This window comes from Pollicipes pollicipes, unplaced genomic scaffold (assembly GCF_011947565.3).
Source record: "Pollicipes pollicipes isolate AB1234 unplaced genomic scaffold, Ppol_2.1 Scaffold_4295;HRSCAF=5057_pilon_pilon_pilon, whole genome shotgun sequence".
NCBI classification, from domain to species: Eukaryota; Metazoa; Arthropoda; class Thecostraca; order Pollicipedomorpha; family Pollicipedidae; genus Pollicipes; species Pollicipes pollicipes.
In genome coordinates, this window is record NW_023596461.1 from 26786984 (window position 1) to 26809397 (window position 22414).

A 22414-nucleotide genomic window follows, 5' to 3' on the forward strand; every position below is an offset into this window, starting at 1 on the left:
AGAGGGAGGACGCGAACAGGAACAGGGTACAAACAAAAAACAAACACGTTGGTACATGATATCTTGCGTCATCAGCTTCACAAACACGATAAGGAGGTGGTCACGCGGGTCGCTCTTGCTCATAAAGCCTTTCCTCTGCGGGCAGCATAGGTCATTGACCTGGGGTGACCTCATGTAACCTTGCATGTCATCACTTGGCCTATTCATGTCACATCACTAGCTGAGCATGTGTTTTGCAGAAGCTCCTCATAGAGGTAAGTCACAACCTGGGCCAAGGTCATGTGCTCTGCGGTCAGGCATCAATTGTCCATGTAAGATAACACCCTTTTCATTATGTACAAACACCACAACTACACAACAATACATACAAACTTGCATCATTTGCGAAAAATAGCAAAAATTTACCTGACCTCAGGTCAATAACCTTACGGTTTCCGAAAAATCTGAAACATACAACCTGTAGGTACTAGCATGTCCTTTTACCATAAAAAGTTCTAACTATAGCAAATGACCCACAAACGGGTAAGTGTGATCAAAGTTTTTTAGAGGTTGACCTCCTTAACCTGAACTATACACCACTCATATTGATAGATCAAACCTTCAAATTTGCGCAATGGATGCCAAATTGACAGATTAACAGGCGCAGAAATCTCTGTGTGGCCTGAAGCGCTCATTTTTCACCTGTGCTAAAAAACCCTTAAGGAGGAAGCTAACTCCCCTGGCCGGGCACGGGTTAAGTTTTAATAACGAAGCTATGAATTACGTGTGGCAAAATCATCTGTTAAATCTTTTGAGCACTGTTGGCCGCTTTAGTGTCAATATACAGCGGCAACAGACCAAAGAACGGAGAGCTAAAACCGATGCAATAATTAATTTCAAGGTGACTGTTGCCTCAATCGATTGCGATGAAGTGCCGAAAAACGTCAATACTTTAGGTGGATATGGGTCAGAATGACTTGTGAATTACACCTGGTCCTATTTTTGCGTCCTCGTCTGACGAGTTGTATGCCTCAATGTGTTGTATGTGTGTTATAAGCCTGATGGTATTCGGGGTCCACTACGAAAAACACGACTTTGGTGGTTCTTCTCCTTCATAGCGGCACCGTTCTGGTGGCGCTATGGGTCCAAGACTGAATGCTGAACACTAAGTTCGGAAAGTGTTTTTTAGGGAGTACAAGTCTATACGTTCTGGCTTCCCATCGCTATGAACCATTTGCAAAAATTGACGCCTCTGGAACAGACTTGGGTTTGACCTAATTTTTAAGCCGGCTCAGTAGCGGTTCACAGGTTCTGAGATTCGATTCAGCTCATGATTCATAGCTGCTCAAAATTTTCCATCTCGGTTCAGACTCATCGTTTGCGTTAAACCACCTGGCAACTGACTCACGCAGATCAAAGATCCAATACACCCCTGGCTCGCTGCCTTATGACTCCGTGATCCATCTGACGCACCCGCACGCGCTCACGCACACGCACACACACACACACACACACACACACACACACACACACACACACACACACACACACACACACACACACACACACACACACACACACACACACACACACACACACACACACACACACACACACACACACACACACACACACACACACACACACACACACACACACACACACACACACACACACACACACACACACACACACACACACACACACACACACACACACACACACACAGACACGCACACACGCACACACGCACACACACACACGCACACACACACACACATGTATATATATATATATATATATATATATATATATATATATATATATATATATATATATATATATATATATATATATATATATATATATATATATATATAAATGTACACACCATTATGAGTGCACACAGCGAGTGGTAATCGAAAGACGCCGTGTCCCACGAAGCAGGCCTTACACTAACAGTACACACTGTATGATAAATGGAAGCTCCTGACGCATTAAATGCCTAGCATTTGGCAATTTCTAAGAGGTAGAATGCGAATGGAAAGCACAACAAATGAGACTGTCACTGCAGTTACTGCAAAGCCTGCTGCTCAGGAAGGGTTCATTTGCAGCGTATGTGTGGAAAATACGTGAGCATGTGATCTATTCACGGAAAGAGCCATTGCCAGAGGTAGCATGAATATAAATATACGCAATAAATTATAGTAACACACACATATTCTATATATATATATACATATATATATATATATATATATATATATATATATATATATATATATATATATATGCATATATTGACTGATCCAAAAGCATCAACAAGTGCTTGCTTGAGAGTAAGTCCATTTCATGTGACTGAAGCGCCAAAAAGTGAGGGCCGTTCCACGCTTTCGACCCTTAGTTTTCAGTGGCGGTCCGACGATGACTGAAGCCGGCGGGGTACGGTTTGACCGATGAGTTGGACGGCCGCCGCAGCAGCGGACCAGGCGGTAAGCCGGCCACGTCTCCGATGGCATCCGGCTTGAAGCAAGCTGAACCAAACGGCGCCGCTAACGCAATTAGTCGGACAGGCCGATTCGTCAGGCGTCCTGGCTAGCGTCGACTGCCGGTCTCGACGAGCGTGTCGAGTTACGCAGCCCGCACGTCAGCGCGGCTCTTACCCGCCGTTCTTACCCGCCGCTCTTACCCGCCGCTCTTACCCGCCACTCTTACCCGCCGCTCTTACCCGCCGCTCTTACACGCCGCTCTTACCCGCCGCTCTCACCCGCCACTCTTACCCGCCGCTCTTACCCGCCGCTCTTACCCGCCACTCTTACACGCCGCTCTTACCCGCCGCTCTTACACGCCGCTCCTACCCGCCGCTCTTACACGTCGCTCTTACACGCCGCTCCTACCCGCCGCTCTTACCCGCCGCTCTTACCCGCCACTCTTACACGCCGCTCTTACCCGCCGCTCTTACCCGCCGCTCCTACCCGCCGCTCTTACACGTCGCTCTTACCCGCCGCTCTTACACGCCGCTCCTACACGTCGCTCTTACCCGCCGCTCTTACCCGCCGCTCTTACACGCCGCTCTTACCCGCCGCTCTCACCCGCCACTCTTACCCGCCGCTCTTACCCGCCGCTCTTACCCGCCGCTCTTACACGCCGCTCCTACCCGCCGCTCTTGCACGTCGCTCTTACCCGCCGCTCTTACCCGCCGCTCTTACACGCCGCTCTTACCCGCCGCTCTTACACGCCGCTCCTACCCGCCGCTCTTACACGTCGCTCTTACCCGCCGCTCTTACACGCCGCTCCTACACGTCGCTCTTACACGTCGCTCTTACCCGCCGCTCTTACCCGCCGCTCTTACACGCCGCTCCTACCCGCCGCTCTTACCCGCCGCTCTTATCCGCCCCTCTTACACGTCGCTCTTACCCGCCGCTCTTACACGCCGCTCTTACCCGCCGCTCTTACACGTCGCTCTTACCCGCCGCTCTTACACGCCGCTCCTACCCGCCGCTCTTACACGTCGCTCTTACCCGCCGCTCTTACACGTCGCTCTTACCCGCCGCTCTTAACCGCCGCCCTTACACGCCGCTCCTACCCGCCGCTCTTACATGCCGCTCTTGCACGCCGCTCTTACCCACCGCTCTTACACGCCGCTCTTACCCGCCGCTATTACCCGCCGCTCTTACACCTACTGGCGTTTGCACGCGGCATCAGTGCGGCGCAAACGCCATCAGGTGCGTGGGTCGATGGTGAGCACACGTAAACACGCATTTCTCACAATTGTGTTCACTCCATGCGTGTGCCACTTGCGTCTCAGGCTGCCAAACGTTTGCTTGCTTCGGAATCCGCATTCGCGCCGTCACTTCCCCCACAGCCAGGCGGTGATGGAATCGGAGGCGACTTTATTCGGTCGTTAGCGGAAACAGCGAATGAAACACCAAGACGTCGTCCATGAACCACTGCCGACGGCCTGACGGTCAAGCATCGTGTTAACGCTGACGCCTGTGTTGCGGGCTTTGATGCATGAGGAGGTCATGCTCTCTTGACATGCCCCCAAGCTCGGAGTTCTCAGAAAATACCCGCGTTTTCAATCGTTTCGACAAACACCAAAAGAGAACGGTCCTCAGAGGAACACCACGACACAACCACGTAATCAGTGGCATGCTTCCATTGCACGCGTTTTGTGGTGATATTGCTGCCCAAGGGTTCTGTCGTCCTCCACCACAAGTGTTGATTGCAGCGCTATGCGTACGTGGTTTTTGCGTGCTCGAGTCGTCATTCAGCTGAGCCAGCGCAGAAGCCGGTCGCTGTAGTACTTCTTCTCCTTCAGCGGCTCCCCATAGTTTCTGGCTCGCATTATCGGCGGTATCATCTGAAAGAAACAAACCGTTTCAAAGACGCAGGACAGATATCACTGCGCACATTCGACACAGGCTTGCTCTTACACTCGTCTTGTGGTCCGGTGCCAGGTCAAATCACCAGCACACATCGAAAGCAGCAGTATTGCTTATCCACGTAAGCAACTTAAATTTGTTATGTCATTCGATGAAGGAAAACATTCAGAGCTTCAGTTCACCGGCACTAGATTACAGTTCCTGAGGACGTGAGCAGTGTGAGTCGATCATGCGTACCGGCCAGGTGGTAGCTGATCGGAACCGGCTACCCTAGCACTAAGCGGTGGTGTGAAAGCACCGTTCCGCACGAAACAGAACCACGAACGGTTCATTCTAGCGAAGGAACGCCAGGTGGGGTCAGCTTTTGAGCGACGGTGACTCTATTTGAACGCACGGTGAAATGTCAGGGATCTTGAATAATGCAATGGAGCAGCATGCATTGCTTTGCAATTCAGTGATGCAGCGTGCAATCTTCAGAGATGATTTCTTACGCATGTGTTCGAAGGATATAGGACTTAGCGCTGACGTTTTTAATCGTATTGTGAACACATTCTGAAACAAGGGGGGGCACAGAGGGCGCTCGCACCCACCTTATCACTCCCTCCCTCCTTAATCACGCGACGAAAACGCGCTGATTGGAAAACGTTTGTTGGAAACGGGAAACCCTGTATTTTTGTTCAGAAGAATTTGCACGTTTGGCTCCGGGTTAGGAGTAGCCAAGGAATAGTTGTTGTGTGTATCCCGAACCCACCAACCAAGCCATAGCACTCAGTTCAATTGATAATGTTGCCTTGAAACCTCAAATCCTCTAGTTTCTGAACTACATGTACACTGCACTACTACAACACTACAACTATGCGAAGATCGGCAGACTATTTCGTGCAGGCAATTTCCACATCATCCATGCACGCATGACGCCGTAGCAACCTCACTGAAATGCTGCCACCCCATGGAAATGCTACGTCCAAGGTCTGAGTTGTAATTCCTCCCTCCTCCGATTCCATACCGGCGTTCGCTGTGAACATCTTCCCACATTTTCCGTTTGTCATTTGACCATAGCCACTCAGTTCCTTTCCGGTGTAGGGTAAACAGAGAGCGCGGCTTCATTGTTGTCGACACAGTTTGGCTCCTGGGCCTAAACGACCAAATTTTAGCAGACAGGTATTGGACCAGCCCAGACAATACACAGCCCGCCGGTCTGCCTGGCAATGTATCATCCACTCAAACACAGGTATTGACCACGAGCAGAAATAGATCCACGGACAACTTTGTGACATCAATAGACGCCCACTGTTCACCATGACTGTACGCGTAGATAGGGGCACTCAAGCAAACGTAGTCGTAATATAGCTCCGTAGCTTGGACGGAAATGTCCTGGATTGCATATTCATGAATGCTTACGTAATTTGCTGTCGATAGGTTTGTATAGATAAATATAAATATTTACGTCACGTTCGAAATTTACTTGCATCACATTCTTTTTATTTGCTCACTTATTTTAATATAGCAGGATTCTTAGCTTTGTTTAGATCCTCTTAAGAACAGAAATATTATCGTTAAACCACAAATAATCATTCAGTTAGCATGTAACATTCGGCATACCTTAGGGCCGTTCATGCGTAACGTTCAAGCGTATCGTTCATGAATTAATTTCTGAATCGTCTAGCGTGTCAATGTCAGTCACGAGCTAAACTGATACACAAGTTGCGAATAAACCTGCACATAGGCGCACTATTTGAGTAATTTCAACGGACATTTTCAGGATAAGAAACATTCCTGCCCCAAGGTTCAAGCAGCCAACAGTGATTGTCGGATAACTATTGGCATGACTGCCCGCCAACGACACGCCAGTGGAAGTGCCAGGGGCCTCCGCAGCCCATAAAGTCTTCTCCACATGTCAGAATGGGCTCTATCCAATCAATAATGGGCCCTCGACAAGCCTAAATAACCCCTGAACATGCCAGGATGGGCCCTCCACTTTCGGTATTAGGCCTTCCACAGGTCAGAATGGGCACTCTACATGTCATAATGAGCCGTCAACAGTCAACAATAGCCCTCTGCAGGTCAGAATGCGTCATGCACAGGCCAGAACAGGCCCGCAACAGTCAATAATGAACCCTTTACATTTCATAACGGGCCTTCCGCAGGCCATAACGACCTCTCTACAGGCCAGAATGGGCCTCTAAATGTCAGAATGGGTCCTCTAAAGACCGGAATGAACCCTTTACGGTCGATAATGGCCTACTTCGGGTCAGAATGGGCCCTTTGCAGGCTCAGATGTGTCCTCTTCTGGTCAAAATGAATCCTAAACAGACCAGAATGGGCCCTCCACAAGTCAGAATGGACATCTACAGGCTTGCATCATCCCTTTACCATTTGGAAAAGGCCCTTAAAATACCGGAATGGGCGCCCCACAAACCTTCTAAGTTTGGGTAAGGGGGCGCCGCACCCCCCAGTTTCAGGCGAACTGCCCCCTCTGAACTCCCTCCCCCCCTCCCTCTTCGGTGCCCGCGTCCTCGGGCGGGCAGCTGCAGTCAAAACCCGAAAGTCAGTTTGAGAGTCATTTGATCCTAGATCAGATAAATGGTGACTCTTCACCAGGGTGCACATCATCAGCCTTTACTTGTCTAATATGGGCAGGTAGTAATGGAACAACCAGTCGAAAATTTGGAAAATAGTGTCAGCTGCCTTATCTGAAGCGATGTGCCCTTAAATCGGTGCGTGGGCGGCTCATAACCTGCTCATCACCGGCTCAACGGCGCCGGACTGTGCAGTATGTCTTGAAGATCGGCGGTAGGTTCGGATTTTTCTGACCGTTTGTAACCAGGAGCGTTGTCTCACTAGCACCGGCGTGGCACAGCGTGACGGCAGCAGTAAAATGCCAAAACATTTACAGATACGCTAATGCTGCACACATCTGTACTTTATTTTCATTTGTCACCAAAACTAAAACGCTTATTGTGAATGTGCTTACTTTTTCATTTGGTGTTTTTTGGGCGCTGGATAAGGTTAAGATCACTCGATTCTGCGATGATTTTTTTCAAAATTTGTTGGCAGACAGAATGTTAAATTCATAACCTGAAGGTTCAACTTAAAAAAGGACTAACGTGACATCTGTTAAACGCTTTGCATGCCGCTTTTGAGATCACAAGAATGAAGCGAAACATGTCGGCATGCCCGGCCACCAAAATAATTTACTGACATCTGTTTCGTAAGCACTGACGATGCGTAACGACAGGAGAGTCGGGAACACCGTAGTTGTACCTCAATTCTTTGCGTCCAACCCCGCAGGGTGTGAGACGTGACTTTCAAGACATAGCGCGGCTGCATCCGCCACTTCCATCGTCCCCGCTTCCGCTGTCTCTGCTCTCGACTGTCTATCTATTTTATAGGTAAAGTGGCATAGAGGGAATAGCTACCCGCAGTAAACCATTCAGAATCTATATGGCCGGCGAGAGGGCGGATGGTGAGGCTTCAAACCGCCAAGAGGGTGATAATTGAATAAAAAAGCAATGGTGTTGGTTGACCTCTCTAAAGGCTGTTGACTACGCAAATGAGTGAGTAATGAGGAAAGGAAGCATGAGCATGTTTTGAATCATGAGATGAAGGCTGCTTGCAGCGCCTAACGGGCCGCTAGGAGCTGGACGTAATGCTTAGGGGCAACCGGAACATCGAAATGCTTGTACAGATAATAAGAAATCCGTCAGCGAGAGATGCACATGACCAGCCAGCCAGCCGCTTATAATTTTATGATGAGCATGATGCTGTAATTTGTAAGCCTATGTCGCAAACCATTAATACGCAATAGCCTGAGAAGCGACGATGTACGCAGACTCATTCGCCCCCAGGCGTAGGAACATCGGGCTGCCTTGGTATCGATGACGAGCAGCATGTTAATGGCAGATGTGTATGACCAGCGGGTCGAACGCGTAACATTTAGCGACGAATATAATGATGCACGTGGCAACCTTAAAAGGAATGTTCAGCATTTAAAGATACTGAAGCAAGCATCAGATATGATGAAATAAGCTCACTTATGACTGTTGGTATACGGTTAATTTAAAAAGACTGCTCTGGAAAACACAATTTCTGTGCTTAGTAAATATGTTCCTCAATACGTCATTGTTTGATTACGTCATCGTACATTACAAAACTTTGATTAAGACCCCATTGACTGCCGTTATGAAAATCGTACCCACAAACGCCAGATATGAGCGACTCGACTATTACATTTTTGTTGGTCTTTATCGCCACATGGCTAATTGAATGCTTAATTCAAGTGACATTATGGTGTCATGGGCGCCTGGGTGATCTTGAAATAGCTTCCCCAAAAAGTCCGCACATCTCGGCGGGCGCGTAACTCAGAAGCTGGCAAGGCTTAGGTCTTAACAAATGCAGGGCTGTGAGCTGCACCGAATGATCTCCGAAATGGCTATTTCAGTTCAAAACCTCATACAAAGGTGGAACGCTTCCTTTAAGGGACTAGCCATTGCAGTGCACTTCGATCCGATACGTCCTCCCATCTCGCGGTCGTGCCGCCGACAGGGGTGCGAGTAAGTGGCGAGTGTGGCGGGCCTGTTGTCTGCTGCAGATTTTTGCACTAGATGTGCCAAATGAACCGTGCTCGGTCCGTGCCTATCTCATTTCGCCGTGCTCGGTCTGGACCCGTCTACGGGGCTGACCGTGCTCGGTCCGTACTTGTGCGCGGGGCGAGCAGCGCTCGGCCCCTATCGGTCTGCGTGGTCGCTGGGTGTGTCAAGCCAGGTACGTTGTGTTCTTGAGTCGTTTATGTGCGCCGCCATGTTTAACATCAAAGTGGCATGCGGATACAATTATGAATAGCCAAACCAGGGTACACATTGCGATAGGTATGTGTTACCACTTTCAGTTTAGCCCGAACAACGTCAATTTTGCGTCTGGTGAGCTTTTGTGCGTTCCATACGAGTGACGGTGCACTCCAATAATTATATTTACTCCACCCCTGAGCATGGTTTGTTTGGGCAGCATGCCCAAACAAAGGGAAAAAGGGGTATAAGGGGTTAAGGGCAAAGGGGCAACGAATGAGCGGGGGACAAATGGATCTAAACAAACAATGGGCAGCATGCGCACATCTGTGAACCTGACTCATGGCTGGCTATGTTTTGGCATCGGTAGCCACTTGTCCAATCTTCCACGGCAGCATTTGTGGCCAGTAACAGCATATAGGTTTTCCTTGTTTGGTACAACTCCCTGTAACACCGTAGTAGTAGTACTTGACCAGGTAAACACGAATTCACGATCAGCGGTAAGCCTAGGAAGCTAGCCGGCTCCCGCATCAGCCCAGGGACAACGGAGGTCCTCCTAAACTGGGGCGTGATGATCATGTTGGTTACATTTTTTCCAGCCAGAGGTGATGGTGCAGATGCTGAATTTTAAGAAAATCGGGAACTCTTCCCCGCTTTAATATCTGTGCTTCTGCGTAGACTGTTCACTTCCCGCGCCGATTGAATTTTCACAGCTTTGCTGAATACAAGCTCGCAAAGCGCATTCTCATCCTTGGCATTTAATTCCTGCTGATCGGTTCGCGGATATGCGCTCCTACCATCAATAACCGACTCGTCGCTGGTGAGAAGGTAACCTGACATTCAACCTGCATGTCTCCAACAAACTCCACCACGTAGGTTGCCGCTACTTACCTTGACTACATTTTAACTGCTAAACATATACACTTGTAGTTGGCACATTGTCATACTCCCGTCATTAAATCATACGCGCGCGGCCCCATGGTGCTATGCGCTATCCACACAGTTCGTTCATCATCGGTAAAAGGCAGTCCGATATCCCGGCCGCCGATCTCTGCAGCAGCCCTCCCGTAAGGGTTTGCAATTTTCACACCGATTTAATTGTAATAGTTGGCCGCATAAGCTTGGGAAGCATGTCATCTTATTCAGCGTTCAATCCAATGCGCTTGGCGCGGTGTTCATATGCACCTGCCCAAACAGCTGGTTCATGATCGATACGAAGAGAACCCGATGTCCCGGGCGTCATGTCTGGTATGATTACCGTGTGTACGTTGACACTTCTCGTGCCTTTGCATTGCACCTAACCGTTAGCGGCATGGGCTTGCAAAGCACATCATCATATTTGCTACTGAATTCTTCACAGCCGTCTTGCTGGTCATATGCATCTCCCGCTGACTTTTTGTTCATTACCTGTGCGAGGATTTCCGATGTACCGCAGAGTTACGCCCCACGGCTAGCGATCGTGCGGCATTGAAGTCTCGGCACCAGTGACGTCACTGCCCTGTACAAAGCCTGTGAAACCTGGTTCATGGCAAAGCCCATGTACGGCAGCCCCGTGCCGAGCGGGCAAAGGTGGAAGCTTAATAGGCGCTTCCTGTCGTGAGAAAGTGTCTGACGAAGTGCAGATTGACAAAGTGCAGCCTTTACTACCGCTTATATGCGCCCTGGGCAGCTTGCAACTTTCAGAGGTTGATAGGCGAGCCCCATCATCGCGCTGTCGGAGAGCTCCATCACCATTGGTGGCTTGCTTGCCACTTTAGAAATCCGGTACGCGAGTTCCATGTAGCTGATGGCCTGCGTGTTCACTTTTGGAAGGCGGAACGGAATTCCTCGCTCTCCCCCAGATGCTGTTGATGATGATGATGCCCCATAATGCGATGGGAAAGTTTATCTCGATTATCTTTTCTGCGTCGGCCGATGTCGCCAGCAGCGGGACTTCGGAATGATGTCAATAGCTGCTTCGCTGAATCACTGGCTCCATAATGGTCGCTACCTCAGGACGCGGATACCTCCGAACGCTCTGCAAAAACTTAAGTGGACCACTTCGACACTCCCAGAGCTGTCTGATGCAGACCCATATTGGTACGTAGTAACAGACGATGAATTCTACGAACTTCATCAAAGCTCTCTGATGTCATGCCAGAAGTTATGCTGCAATATCCTGAATGTGTGTGTTCTTTGGGGTTTACGACTCAGATCGAGCCTTTTTGGCGTCGCCCGTCTCTCACCCTGGCAGGAAAAACGGGCACCGCAGGGAAGCGAGCCCTCCTTCCTCTGGTTTCCCAGACACGCTCCTTAACCACAGCACCGCCGGTCTCATCCCCATCTGGCGTGAGCTGACCGATCTTGTTGCCAGTAATGGTCCGTGGTAAGGTCAGCGTATGTCCCAAGTGGTGTTTAATTAAGGTCCCCTGGAATGGCCAGAACCTAGACAACTGGCAGAAGCTCAACCGACCCCGAACACCCATTTCCCTGTCGGGATCGTAAACGACTTAGGGCCGGTGATTACGCCGTCCAACTGCACGAAAACGTTCAGGAGATCGAGTTTGCTGGCGTACAACTGACACACGAACCAGCGGACCGGTCATTTTCATTCCAGCTCGAACAGGCGGCAGATCCTGCCTTCGTGACCTTTGTTTACTTTTGTTCCATTGGTCCGAAAACGCGGTCAGTCGCCACAAAGTTATAAACAACTGAGCGCACCCTGAACCGTGCGATTGCGTTTTCCTCGCTGATCTGGCGAAAGCCCCATAACTACACTGGGTGGAATCTGCTCTCTTGTGACAGCGACAGTGCGATATGTTTAAACTTTCCCCAGGGCAATGTCAAGAACTTTCAAACCCTATCGTTTCGTGAACAAGATCAGCTATAGACATTGTTTGCAGCTGACTTATTTTGTTTCTTCCCTTTCTGCATCTATCTTAGTCTCTAAATCATTGTGTATTTGTGTGCTCGGGCACACTCGATTGTACGGGCTCCATCGAAAATCAGCTCATCCATAAACAACAAAATTGGACGTCTTCGGGGCTCAAGACAGCCAAGAAGAGTCACGAGCGAAAGTGAACATTCCGTGGTCAGACAGACTTAATTCTCCGCTGATCGAGACGGTGGTGATTGGGAGACACTTTGAGGCTCATTACGCTGTCCAGAGCGTCACGCTGTTGCCGGAACCCTATATATACATTTGCAGGGTTAATCCGACCGCTAATGAGCCTTCCACGTTGTCCTTAATGTTTTTGCATTTTTTCAGGGGGTCCTACGCTACTGATGGGCATTATTTGCTAATGTGCCTGGGCACGATTTGCGCGATGAATAATGTCTACCATGGAAGTCCTGGCTGTTTCCCGTAAGGCGGGGTGCAGGCGCATCACTCCCGTTAGGCATATTCGACACGGCTTGTGTTGATGGTCCTGGCCGGACGGTTACCGCTGTCGATTCAGTCGGCTGGTGCGGACGGTTACCGCTGTCGATTCAGTCGGCTGGTGTCGATCGGCAGATTTTTGCAACTGTTCCATCAAATACGTACATTGAAGTGAAGGTCAACACGTTTCAAGGGTTCCTCCGAATGTAGACGGCTAATAATCTGCTAACGTTTTGTTTCCGTTTTCCGATAAGAAGTAGCAAAATAACACAACTCTCTGCGGTCTGTATAGCTTGAAACGTCACTGAATAATGCCAAAACACCCCCACAACAGCACAAAACTAGACCATAGTCAACAATAGACATAAATCGCGTAATTAAAAACATGCAGCATGTAGGAAAAGCAGAGGGAAAACCTTAAGCAAATACGGTACCACCGCAGAACTTAAAAAGTGTGACTAGCTCAGTCTGGTGCGCTAAACCGGACATGATATTGCAGTTCTCATATTCTTTTATCCTTTTACCCGTGAAACAAGCAGTATAAATCTTCTGTACATCTTATGTAATTTCGAGCTTCTATTTGCAATGTCCTACATGTACTTGGGCTACAGAGGGTTGGGGGGAGGAGGGAGCAAACTCGCCGTTGGGGGCCAGATTTATCATTGGAGGTCAGTAGCCCACCCAAAAGAAAGCAAATCGACACCCTTGTCACCGATCCACATGAAGCAAGACAACGTGAAACAGAAATAGTACCTATATGCCTCGCCGAGTAAACTCGAGGCAAACATCCGCCGCAGCTCGAACGGTTCAATTGCCTGGAGTTCGCCCTGCACGCGCAGGTCTCAGAAGTTCAGAGTTCTTATACTGAATCATGGATCTTCAATACACAGGGAAGCATTGGTCAAATGATTCTATAGAGCAAACATTGATTATAAGAGTGCTGTCAACACTCGACGCTTTAAGCCGTGTTGATGGCCACGGGTCACGGCTGAACAAGGTTGAGCAAAACTAAGAAACAGTTAGTCTTAAAACCAAGACACGTGAATCCAAAAAGGGATCTGAATCTGTGTAGACACTGCCGCTAAAAATGATGCGAAATAATAAATCATCAAACCTTGACATTCCGATGCCCGATTCCACGCTCGGGGCTGCATAGGGCAGAGGTGGGCAAGCCGGAAGATTACGATGACCCATTCTGAGAATTAGATTGGAAAATTACTTATCAATAACGTTAATGCACGAACCTCACGAACATCGCTGGTATTCGGGTTCTCACGTCTTAGAACCCGATATACAGCGCAGCCAAAGGCCGTCCGAAACAAAGATGGCTGGTCCCAAAGGCTACGATGACTCGAGCCGTGTACCAGGACCAAAATGAAATTGTCTGTGAGCATTGGTTCGATAACTCAGCATAAGAACTCTGAGCTCATGGTGCCGACAAGCCAAGAGTTAAAGACTTCCGGCTGATATCGGTTTTTTTAATTTTGCGTACGAAATATCTCTGTGGTGTAATTCTACGACTGAAAGTTCGAGTAACAACAAATAAGATGACGTTGGTTCCAAAAGTTATTCGTTGCGCTCTGCAGACCTTGGATCGCCTGACTGCTAGCATCTGTCTCCGTGGTCCGGTCTCTAGCATTTGTCTCCGTAGTCCGGTCTCTGACAACTGTCTCCCTGGTCCGGCCTCTGACAACTGCCTCCCTGTCCGGTCTTTGACAACTGTCTCCCTGGTCCGGTCTCTAGCATCTGTCTCCGTGGTCCGGTTTCTGACAACTGTCTCCCTGGTCCGGTCTCAAGCAGCTGTCTTTGTGGTCCGGTCTCGGGCAGCTGTCCCCGTGGTCCGGTGTCTGATAACTGTCTCCCTGGTCCGGTCTGTGACAACTGCCTCCCTGGTCCGGTCTCTGGTAACTGTTTCCGTGGTCCGGTCTCAGGCTGCTGTCTTCGTGGTCCGGTCTCTGACAACCTGTCTCCCTGGTCCGGTCTCAGACAGCTGTCTCCGTGGTCCGGTCTCTGGCAGCTGTCTCCCGGCCCGATCTCAGGCAGCTGTCTCCGTGGTCCAGTCTCTGACGGCTGGCACGGTGGCGCTGCCACTCTCCTGATCAAACGCCGGCCGGCCGCAACCTCGTCGGACCAGGTCTCCGGCATGATCTCATTACTCGTAGATACGCGACAGGGACAGACCACAAGGTGGGCAAGCCCGATAACAGAACTTCATGAGTGTCGCCCCGGGTTTGCTTTGACAGGTACGACGGCTCTGAGCCCGGTCCCCACAGCCTGCTTCCATTAAACCAGATGTGGTTCGGAGTTCGCCACCGCAGTGGAAACTAGTTCAGCTTGACAGACACGTGTCGTTCTGCTCCGTCAATGTTTGCCCATTGCGCTGTCGTTACGTTGACGCGTCGGCGCGTTTAAAGCCTGTGCTGTCTCTCAGTAGAGAACACGCATGAGCAGACATAGGGCGTTTGTGGGGCAGATACCGGGCGGGGCTGCGAGCTGAATTCATAAGGCTGGAATTGGTCGTCAGGTTAGTTGGTTGTGTTGTAGTATCCTTGGGCGGCGGATAATCAACATCATTTTGATGAATGACCGAATTCATGCATTGGCTATTTCATCATCGCCATTCGTACGAAACTCAAAATGTGTGGATTTGATGCAAAAGGATTCGAACGCCCAACTTTCTTAACTACACATGCTTGTAAAAATGCCCAGAAAATGTAGTGAAGGCCCTAACCGCCAAAACCAGAGCCCAAATGCACGGCAGCATCCGTGGTGACCGCGATGCCAGAGGTGTAACTTCGTATGACCTTTGGCGTATAAGTCTGAGTGGTTTGAACTGAAGCTTGTTTAAGTTGGTGTGTTAGAAAGCATCTGATGTAGCATACATGGGGATCTTTAGGTTATGTTTTCTCGTCACTTCTGTTCTCACAAAAGTATGCGTGGTGCTCTTCAGCGTAACAGGACCGGTGAGAACTGCCATCATGTCCTCCCGACAGCTCATGCAAGCAGGTTTTCGGAGTGTCGCGGAGAGGCGAAAAGTTCGCATTCAGGTCATATGTTTCCATTGTCTTAGGGTTTAGATATTTTCTTCCGCTAATGCATTCTTAATTCATTGAAATGTTATCACCCCAATTCGCATCCCCTAGACACCCCACGTGAGTTTTTTTTGAAATGCCGCTAGGGGTGATTAATCTCGAAATTATGATCTTTCGATCTGCGTTTGTGGTTGCGTCCAAATCGGGTGATAAATGTAACACCTGCGCCGGGGGCGAGAGGATAGTCATGTGAGTACCCGGCGGTGACTGAAGGGTATCGCTCGGATTACAGTCAGATGACCTTGTTCGTGTGACCTGTCAGTGTTCGAGGTCGCCCAGCCTGTCTGCCACCTGGTTCCGACCAGTGATGCTTCGCAGGAACTTTGCTGTAGCAGTAGGGGCATGGGGTGCGTCGCCAGCAGAAACTCAGGCTATCAAAAGCCCGCCTCTCCACCAGGCTGCTGTGTTTTTAAGCTCATAAGACAGCCGCCGACTGTTGCCTATGGCACCGACACCAGCCTTCTGTCGCACATATGACTAGATCGGGGAGCGAAATCGTGCACACCACGTGCGTGATAGGAAATGTTTCGTTGTGGAATTATGCAAACCTGAATATTTTTTCCGCATGAAACATCTTTGTTTGAATAGCGTTAGAACAGACTGGTAGGAAATTGTGGTTTTGCAAAATATCCCAGCCAGGTATATAATGCAATATCATTGTATCTTACTTATAACACACTTGCAGCAGCACGCCGATTGCTTACTTTTGTGTCAATGCATCCACCACTTGTTTCGTCTTGTCTTGAGGCAGCACTAAATGTTGCATCCTGAATGAATTTGTGGTAGAATCGGGAGAACGTTCTGCGGGTTTTACTGTTTTTAGCACGCTATATTACTCATGGCTGGATGGGTAAGGTAAAGACTCGTCCAGCAAAGGTGAAATTATGGCCTTAGCTGCGTGCATTAGGCGTAACATCAATGCCAGAGATTTCGACGGAATCTAACATGAGTTTAAGTTGCACTGCAGCGTAACACCACCGTTGTTTTGGCCTGGCACCTCCGTAACTTTGACACATTCCTAACAGCATTCCCAGCAAACCAATTATGTTTTAATGACTGGCTTAATGTAATGCACATCAGAAATCAAACTTATAAACGTTTGCTTGGAGACACAACTATTGAAAGGTTCAGCTCAAAACGTCCCGCATCCACTGTGACGGGCCTTATCACGCGGCCCATGCCGCCTGCCCACCGTTTCTTTTGTCGGGCGGCGCCGACGCGCCCCAGTGCGTGTGCGTGTTACTGGTGCCCCACACCGCGACCCAATTGGATCAGCCCGAGGGGGCAGCACCGGGTGTCACCTTGATTTGCTGCGGTTCCGGCTCCTCCAGCAGCTTCTGGCAGTAGGAGGCGGTCTTGAGAAGCGGTGGGTGAACCAGTCGCTCCACGTAGCCATGGCAACAGCGGCGGCTCGCAGAGCGAGAGGCCGCGCAACTGCTTCCAGCCGCCCATGCAGCAGGTGAACTGCGGTACAGGTCACGTCAGGTCACAGCGTGGAAACAGGACAGGGCAGCTGAGGCGCAGCGCATGTCACCGTTAGGTCACAGTCGGGGAGGGGAAGAACACATGAAACGCTGCACAGGGCGGGTCGTAGCCAGAGGGTAAGCTGAAGAAGAGCACCACGAGGCACGAGCATATATACATACATATATATATATATATATATATATATATATATATATATATATGTAAACAAGACGCATATAACTCCATAGATGTAATAAACGGTATATCTTCGTGAAATTTCTGAGACCGGCCAAACCGCTGCTCTATAGAGTCATTTTGAGCTATCCCCAACATTATATAAGATGGAACGTTACAAAAGATGGGAGTGATAAGCGCTTCTCTTCATGCTGCTGTTGGGTCTGACGTCGAAGTTGACCTCGCCCATCACTTTTTGCACTTGCAAAGCTGTTCCTAATCTTGAAATTTCCTGTTGACTGCACTGCATCTTCGGGATTTTTCTTTCGCGACGCAGCAATAACGGGTTTTCTCAGTTTTATTTTATGCGAAACGGCAAGTTTGAGTTGAGTACGTCCACGTTCCTCGTCGGTTTAGCGTCCCTCTACCTGGGCTCGGGGCTCGTGTCTGCAAACGCTCAGCGGACCCCTCTACCTGCGTCTTGGTGTTTGTTCCGTGAAACACACTCTTCCTTACGTCAGGAATGCTCCTCCGCCTATGTTTATGGGCGCATTTCTACCTGAATTTAAGGGCTTGCAAGGGGTGCCTGTTTCGGTTGTTTGGGCGTCTCCGCTCGGTCTCAATGCTTCTCTATATCACAATGCGGTGTCAAATCTGAAGAATGCTGCACGGTACACCAAAAATGCACGGTTTACCTAACAACAGCGGGGAATATCGACCGGTGTGGCGTCACTTTGCCATTAAAAATACAAGGTTTACGTGACAGCACTGTGGAATATTGACCAGCGTGACGTCACTTTGCCATTAAAAATGCACGGTTTACATGACAACAGCGTGGAATATTGGCCGACGTGAGGTCACTTTGCCTCAAAGAGGCCGATCGGGCAGGCAATTACTGAAGGGAGCTGAGGTCGGCAGCACCTACCGAGGCCTGTTCGTGAGGGCTGTCATGAAGACACTCCTGTCACTATTCAGCTCTTACGCAAGAGAAGCCATGCATGACATTATTTCCTTCCACGCTACGTCTTGGAAATGCATCTGGTCAGCATCAGCTCTTTATTGGAGGGCATGATACACTTCTAGCTGAATCGAGAGTTTGTTGGGAGCCGGTACGGAGGTAGCCGTGCCGCCGCCCACCGCCTTCGGTCTGCCGTGCTGTTCGCTCTCCCGGTACGTGCTGTGTGCGGCGTCTCAAGGATCCGACTGACTTAGTTCTTCTAATCTACTGAGCGTATGTGTCATTCATGCCAGCCGTCCAGTCTAGTGATGCCTTTGCACGCCGAAAATAGTTGGCATGCGTCAAGAACAGCCTTTCTTTTTCCTCGAAAAAGGTTCTTTGGCTTTTCAGAGTTGCCGTTGGTGTGATCCACGAACCCACCACCACCATTTTCTGGTATACGTAATGCCGTTTCAATGCCTAGGTTCCTCCTGGAAAGTTCACATTATCCTTGTCTGATGATATCCAGACGTTGCTGTTTAACGCTTGTCGGGTAGTGCTTGTCTAGTAATGTCGAGACGTAAGTCAATAAGTTTGACATAGATCAAGCAAGCGCATGTACGTACTGTTTGGTGGCAGCGCGCCAGCCGGAAGCGAGTTGTACTGCCAGTGTAAAATCGTTGTCAATCAGAGGGTTTTTAACCCATCCAAATTGCACATTATTTACGAGCTCTTTACAAGGTCAGTCGGCTGGGGTGGGGCAAGACAGTGCATGAAATAAACAAACGTAAAGGTCGGGGTTTCAGCGCGATCTTATTAGTAGTAACAAGCGGATACACCTATTGCGCATACCGCTCCGCCAGCCGACCGTTCTCCAGCCGAGGGTTCCGTCCGATATCCAGCCGACCGTTCTCCAGCCGAGGGCTCCGTCCGATATCCAGCCGGCCGTTCTCCAGCCGAGGGTTCCGTCCGATATCCAGCCGGCCGTTCTCCAGCCGAGGGTTCCGGCCGATATCCAGCCAAAGTCATCCGCTAGCGGACGATTCGGGTTAGGAGGGGCCCATGGAACTGGCCGCGTCTTATGATAACTGCGTCCAGCCATCTCAGTGTGGATGCTTGCATGTAAATGTAACAAACATGAGCTCCTGTGATCCAGAACACCACCTGAAATGCCGCTTGCACACATTTAAACTACATGGGTGGAGCTACACCCTGTCAATGCCAAAATCTAGACTCAACCATCGCCCGACGGAGTCATTTTTGCACCATCACTCGACGAGGGGGCCTGATTATCTCCCCTACCTGCTTTTGAACTACGATACATAGACCATCGGAATGAAAACCGGCGTGTTGCTCGATGTCTCTAAGCTATCTAACGATGTGCGGTCTTGTGATGCTAGGGTAATAGGTGACCTTACATTCTCACCTATTACGATATCGCAAGGATTATGCCGAAAATGGGGCTAAACGTTCCCGCCGGTTTATTTCAGAACTTAAACAACAAACAGTAATTCGGCAAACACCAGCGTGTTCCTTGCCTTCTTGCAGTTCTGCAAATGTAAGGAATCTTGGGTGTCTGGGTCAACCCAATGACCTCTCAGGTCACGAAAACAGCATCGCAGCCGAAACGGTCATCGGATACACTGGCGTCGGACGAGTGGGAAATAATGGCATGGACCGACAAGAAGGCTGAACGTTTGGAGCGTCTCTCGTCATCGGACCGCTGTCTTGCCATCTAAGATGTATCTCACATCGATGCAGAAAGTAATGATGTCGCCGGGGAAATAAGTCAGCGTTTGCAACCTCCACGGCCAGCCCTCAGCGGAGAGGAGGGCAGAACGCTGACCTGAGACTCAATGAGAAGTCGGAGCTGATAATTCGCTGGAGACGTTTACAGCATTGTTTCGCCTGCATCCACCCAGCACTCGACCACCGCTTTTCAAAAAAGCGGTAAGCTGTTCGTAGTTGAAGAATTGCAGTCGAATTTGCATTAGGGGGATTATGTCACCAAAATCAGGCACGTCCGTAGCGTGGCATAGTACATGATGCGTCCATAAGTTAGCTTTTGGCGTGGCGCTACCTTTCAATGTCGGCTGATTATTTTGCTATCTGCGAGATTGAACAACGTATATGCATATGTTAGGGCAGTGGGGGGTTTTCTTGACCCAATGTCTCTACGAAAAGTTGCACATCAGGGAAGGGACAAAGCGAATGTTGTGAAGGGATGCTCTTCCGCTTGGATTTTACATCACATGTTTTCCCAAGATTAGATTGGGTCGGACACAAGTCGTTCGCATCTTGGCCACGTTTTGAATGAAATGCCAAGTGCCATCTGTTGTAGGCTGCGGCTCCGAAGGGACCAAAATGAGTGCATTTTATTCAGTCGTAATTTTGACATTTCCATGGTCGTAACCAGGTTTGCGAAAGGCGTAAGGACTTTTTAAAACAGGACGCAATCATGGAAACACATTAGGAAACAAGATGAGCTTGTGTTAGTGCTCTGATCAGGGCACCTCACCCTGTTCCTCTCATGTTCCACCTCCACACCTCGCACTGTCCCACTCCATTTCCAAGTTTGCCCCACCCACGCGGCAAAATGGAAAACCACAGGCTTGTTTTCAAACGTTTGTATAATTGCAAGGAAAGGTCGCAGCGCCCAGTTTGTAACGTACACTGATGACAGACTCCCACGTGGCCTCCACGAAAGGACTAAGCTCCTTCCTTCTTCTTTATTATTGATTTCCTACTTTAGCCAACTGCGCAGTTGTAGGTCCGCACATGACATCCCTATTCCCTGCATACGCTGTCGGCCGCCGAACCGCACGCGCTCCCCCAGTGGGCTGGCCGGCAGCGTGCATCGACACGCGCCCGGGTGGCCGGTTGGATACCGTTCGCTCGAGTGCGGGTCAATTTAACCCCCTTCCCCCTGAGATATCAGGGACTAAAATACACAGAGACACTAAATTCACAAGGTATGATAAACTGTACGTGAACTCATTTAGGTCAAAGTTTGAGATTTATGGGTGATAATCTCGGGTCAGATAAGGTCAAACAAGGTCAAATTCCAGGTTTGTCTTGAAAGTGTCCAAACGCCTAAATATACGTTCTAAGCAAGAGGTCACATGCTCATGTAAGGTCAGTAACCTTGTTTGACCCTTTGAAAGTGATGGCGCTAAAATCATACAAGACTGTTTTGAGTTCTGCATTTCAGCAAGTGATAAAGATTATGCTAGGCAGTACGCTCCAAAGAATAAAATGTTGACCTGCTTCATTTTAGGCCATTGACCTATTCTGACCCTTAAGTAGTTACATGAAATATGTAAAATGAGATTTCTCTCACCAATAAATTTGGAATGAACACTAGAAACTACCCCGCACAGCAAGACCCATGCAAGCAGGTTGGCCTTGGTCTTGCTCTGACCTTCATACCTGACTCTGGTCCAATGGACTTTGTTCATTTAAGCATTTTGTTGCTTAAGAAAGTATCTCAGAGATGTATGGTTTCTTCCAACACCCCGTTGTTGCATCAGATTGAACAATTTCCTGGAAAGTAGCTTCGCTGAATCCATGCCTGACTTTGACCTGCCGTAGGTCAGTGATCTTACAAGGTACATGTGAATTTGTGATACAAAACAATCCGCTATTTACTTGTCTACAGCTGTGTAAAATTTGGCACGGCTGCTCCGCCCCGTCTGGAGACCCTCCCGGAAAAACTTTCTAGGTCAATTTGACCCTCACCCGAGTGCGTACGAATACCATCCTCTGACCAGCAATTTATACTCACTGTCATCCACCCAGCAGCCTGCCCACGCTGTCGTCTGTTCAGAAGTGCGGGGTTCGTGCTGAAATATGTGCAACATTCTGCGGTCATGTACCCAAGCTGAAGCCTGCCTAGCAGCCCGTACTCACTCTGTCGTCTGCTTGCATGCCGACAACCAGCAGGGTGAGCAGCAGAACGGCGTGCCGGCTGAGAGTCATCTTGACGTCGGTGTCAGCAGTCCTCGTCCGCCGCCGGTCCGTACCTGTCTGTGATGGCCGGCAGCCTCCGTCTAGCCGCCGCCGGCCGCCCAGTACGTCGGCGCCGGGGCATCCGGCGTTGGGCGCCGACGTCAGCGTCTCCCCGCCGCCCACTCACGCGCGGGACATCAGATCAACTCGTCAGGCTCTCGTTTGACGGCCCTGAGTATGCCCAAGTTTTGGACCTTTCTTCGGTAATGACGCTCTGAGGGTTTGAAAGT

At 49.5% G+C, this 22414-nt stretch overlaps 1 long non-coding RNA gene across 1 annotated transcript; it reads right to left on the reverse strand.

Moving 5' to 3' along the window:
• Positions 1-3855: 3855 nt before the first annotated feature.
• LOC119097120 (uncharacterized) lies at positions 3856-22195 on the reverse strand. Its single transcript, XR_005094130.1, has 3 exons — positions 22086-22195; positions 16900-17062; positions 3856-4342 (listed from the first exon to the last, which is right to left on the reverse strand). It is a non-coding gene; the product is annotated as an uncharacterized LOC119097120 (long non-coding RNA).
• Positions 22196-22414: the final 219 nt, after the last annotated feature.